Here is a 3,860-nt window from a genome sequence, read left to right on the forward strand (position 1 = left end):
GCTGCAGAAGTTGAATTACTGCTTTCCTTGCATGTTTATAACTGAACGTTATGTTTATTGGAGAACCCTTTCACAAATGAATGTTGTGTTTGCTGAATAAATATTCCCAAGGGTTGCTTAAATTCCACTTGAATAACCACACTGTGCCGGCCCTGCCATGGCCAACCGGTAGGGCACTCGCCTGCCATGCGGCTGACCCGGGTTCGATTCCCGGCCCGGGTCCTTTGCCGACCCCTCCCCGTCTCTCTCCCGATTTGCTTCCTGTCCACCTCTCACACTGTCCTGTCAAATAAAGTAAAAAAAGACAACAACAACAAAAATCTTTTTAAAAAAAGGATAACCACACTGTGCCATGGAACCACCTTCACAAATTCAGAGCTTCACTGGACATGGAATTTTAGATGGATGTAGGCCTATAAGCTGCAACAATACATAATATTTCAGGCAAATAATAGTTCTGGGAGTTTTGTGTGATTGACTTTGCATAAAAATGTGGCGACTAATGTGTTTGTGTGTGAGAATGTGAAGCAGATACAGTCATCAACAACTCAGTGTCTGATACTGTGCAGTTCCGAACAGTGGCGGTTCAGGGCACAAGGTCTTACAGTCACCAAATGAAATGGGCCTAGTTAACATAGAAGACGTAGAGATTCTTAACTAAATGGGAATACTTTGATGAATTATACAACAAATAAAAAATGTATCGTTGTGAAGTTTCTACAATTAAAATATTTTCAACTCAATTACAGAATGGTCTGAAAAGGCCGCCGGGACCTTGTATGATGCATGCAAAAGCTTTTTCTAACATAATCACTGCAATCCTCTTCTCCACCATTTTTTTGTGTTGTCGTGATTTCATTTTTTAAATATTATTCTTTATTTCTTAACTACGTTTAAATTACGAGCAATTAGTCATAGTAGTGTCTGAAACGCATGTTGAGACTTTCACTTAGTTCATTATTTTGGACTCTTTTCAAAGGATTACATTCTAGAGAGTACTGAAACTCCTGTTACATACTGTAAATAGCACATTTTTACAATCATTGAACTAGAATCTGGGACAGAAATATCAGAAGCCATTCACCGATACACTCTGAGTGCTTGAGAGGCATGAAAAATCCATGCGAAATGCAGCATTCAACTGGCAAGAATGCTGTATATCGTTTTTGGTGAAATTAACCAAATAATTTTAAACAACATAGAAACATCATTACGCAGTAATATGAAACAAAAATGCACAATATAAATTGGACTTCAGGTGTGTTGTAGCCTATCGTTAACCTTTGTAATTTCGTTGCCAGACATTTTTTTAATAAATACTAAGCGCAACTCTTTAGCCGCTGTTCACGATCACGATCACGATCACGATCACGATCACGATCACAATAACGATTAACAGTTTCAACGAAACCAATATTTTTCACAGCCAATCACTTGGGCACACGTTTTAGACTTTTTAGCACAAGTCCAGAATTTTTGTATTTTTTTCTCCGTTAACCAATGTAAGTGCATTTCCTCCCTACAGTTCGACCAATCAGAGGCAAGGGGGCAGTCCACGGCATACAAATAAGCAGCTGTGCTCCGACTGATCAACACATCCGCCAAGACCTCATCCTCATCACAGACAGACATCTTGGCCCTCGATCGTAAGTAGAGTAACCGACAGTTAAACCCAAACACTTTGGCATGTACATTACGGTTATGTAATATATTGCTTTTAGTTTCAGCGTGCAAGGGATTTTTTTGTCTGACGCAGTATCAATAGGCCTATCTGTTGACATAGGCCTACTGTAGGATAGGCCTAATGTAGGCCTACGTACATCTGGAAACATTCATTTTTGACCTGAACATTGTTTCAAAATAATTATGATATGTTTGTATAATACTAAACCATTACAGATGATATGTCAATTTTACAGCTATTTTTTAAAGTTAAGATATTGAAGTATGATATTGCAAACAAGTATGTCCGTGCGTCGGCCTGCTATGCATACAAGATTAACAAATCAGTAAAATGAAGGCGGCTTCTGGACAAATGTCTTTTGATTCTATAACAAATTACTAACCACAACAATAATTCAATGTGTCTGAAAGTTTTTCATCTCCACTTATTTGTGTGGTAACATTTATTGAACAAATGGTAAATGTGTAGCGACACTGTAGTATTTTGATTGAGTGTCACACACATAAACCCATGGGCCTGCCTTACCCCTCTCCCCTCAGGATACCAGTAGGCCTACACATCTACAGAAACAGGACAAGTGCATCCAATTCAGGGAGAGAGAGAGAGACGGGCCCTTGTAAGTATGATGTCTGTCATCATCCACTGTCTGTACAGATAGGGAATTGAAGTTGATTTAAGCGCTGATACATACAATCATACAATCCTTATTACGGTAGCCTGAGACAGGCATTTTTTTGCTGATCGGGCACCATATGATAGTCTTGTACTCTATATGTTGTCACTGAAATTTAATCCCAATGAAATCAATACATCTGATGTGAAATATTGAAAAATAGTAAGTGAGCATCTTATTTATGGTGAAAAATCTCACAAAGTCGCACTCAGAGATTTTTTTTTTTACCACTTCGCCATCTCTGACTCCTTTTTTACCACCTCCCCCTCTCTGATTCCTTTATTCGTCTTTTCTCTCTTTCCCTTCTCGTCTGTCTTCCTTGAGTAATGAGCTCAACCTTGCTGTGTGTTTACTGTTTAACCTCCGCCCTCCATCATCTGTTTTTCTGGGTTAACTCCTCAGGTGTGATCTCTCTCTCTCTCTCTCTCTCTCTCTCTCTCTCTCTCTCTCTCTCTCTCTCTCTCTCTCTCTCTCTCTCTCTCTCTCTCTCTCTGTGGTGTCTTCTTCTCTTCCTGCTTCAAATCATGCTCCTGATGTTTTTGTCATGATGTGTACAGAATTTTATGTGTCAGTGTTTTGTGCCTGATGAAAATATGAGGAATTTTAGTGAGTGTCTATTTTTGAATGCGTAATGTAGAATAAAATTTCAATGCGGTATCGCAGGGTAGTAGTGTTAGTGTCAAACAGTACCATATAATCACTTTATAAGATAATATATTCTCATCTCCTCGATGGTTGTATAGGAAAAAAATGGTGAATGTCCCTGAGCGAACCTGATTCTACACATTTAACATGGTGTTCGCTTTGAATAAAACATAAGAATCTGTTTAGTAAAGTGTGCGGTATGCAACCCCTCTTTAATGTTTAATTGTGAGTTGGGATGTATTCATATCTGCTGAGCTTCTCAAGAATATGCACTTCTTTACAAGGACTACATAGCGTCGTGGTCGGATAGCCCATTTTTTTATTAGTGCATTTATTTATTACAGCATAATATTCTTGTTCACAGAGACATTAATTAAGAAGGCTTAAATAGGATAACAACATGCAGCCGCATCCATAAATAAATAAAGATTTCACCACTCACAGAGCATACATGTAAATAATATAGGCTATATTTTTTATTTCATGAATATAAATGTCATTTCATAGCATGGCATGAATTTAAATCAGCTCAGTGTTTTGGTGAAATATTTCTTGATACCAACGTAAACATCCGCCACAGCTCTGTTCTGTGTTCATCTGCTAATACCCTGTTATAAATTACCGAAATGACAATTACCAAGTTGTAATCTATTACTAAATGCTCCGTGTGGTGATCTAATGTAATACTATAGTAGCAATGTCTTTTCAGCTACAGCCAGAGCCAAATTAACCCATTGATGCGTTGTGCAACATTGCTTGGTGCCTCAAGCTACATGACGCAACACTCAGGCTCATGAGATTTGAGACATTTAAAATATATATATCATGGTATATTAGAGATAAACTAAAAAATTAAGT

At 38.0% G+C, this 3,860-nt stretch overlaps 1 long non-coding RNA gene across 1 annotated transcript in view; it reads left to right on the forward strand.

Annotated features, from left to right (window-relative positions):
- Nucleotides 1-1,494: 1,494 nt before the first annotated feature.
- The window catches only part of LOC134448357 (uncharacterized), a 4,667-nt gene continuing 2,301 nt past the window's right edge, over nucleotides 1,495-3,860 (forward strand). The window contains exons 1-2 of the long non-coding RNA XR_010034750.1: nucleotides 1,495-1,646; nucleotides 2,224-2,300. This is a non-coding gene — a long non-coding RNA (uncharacterized LOC134448357). The remainder of the gene's footprint in view (nucleotides 1,647-2,223; nucleotides 2,301-3,860) is intronic.

This window comes from Engraulis encrasicolus, chromosome 5, assembly GCF_034702125.1.
Source record: "Engraulis encrasicolus isolate BLACKSEA-1 chromosome 5, IST_EnEncr_1.0, whole genome shotgun sequence".
Taxonomy (NCBI): Eukaryota; Metazoa; Chordata; class Actinopteri; order Clupeiformes; family Engraulidae; genus Engraulis; species Engraulis encrasicolus.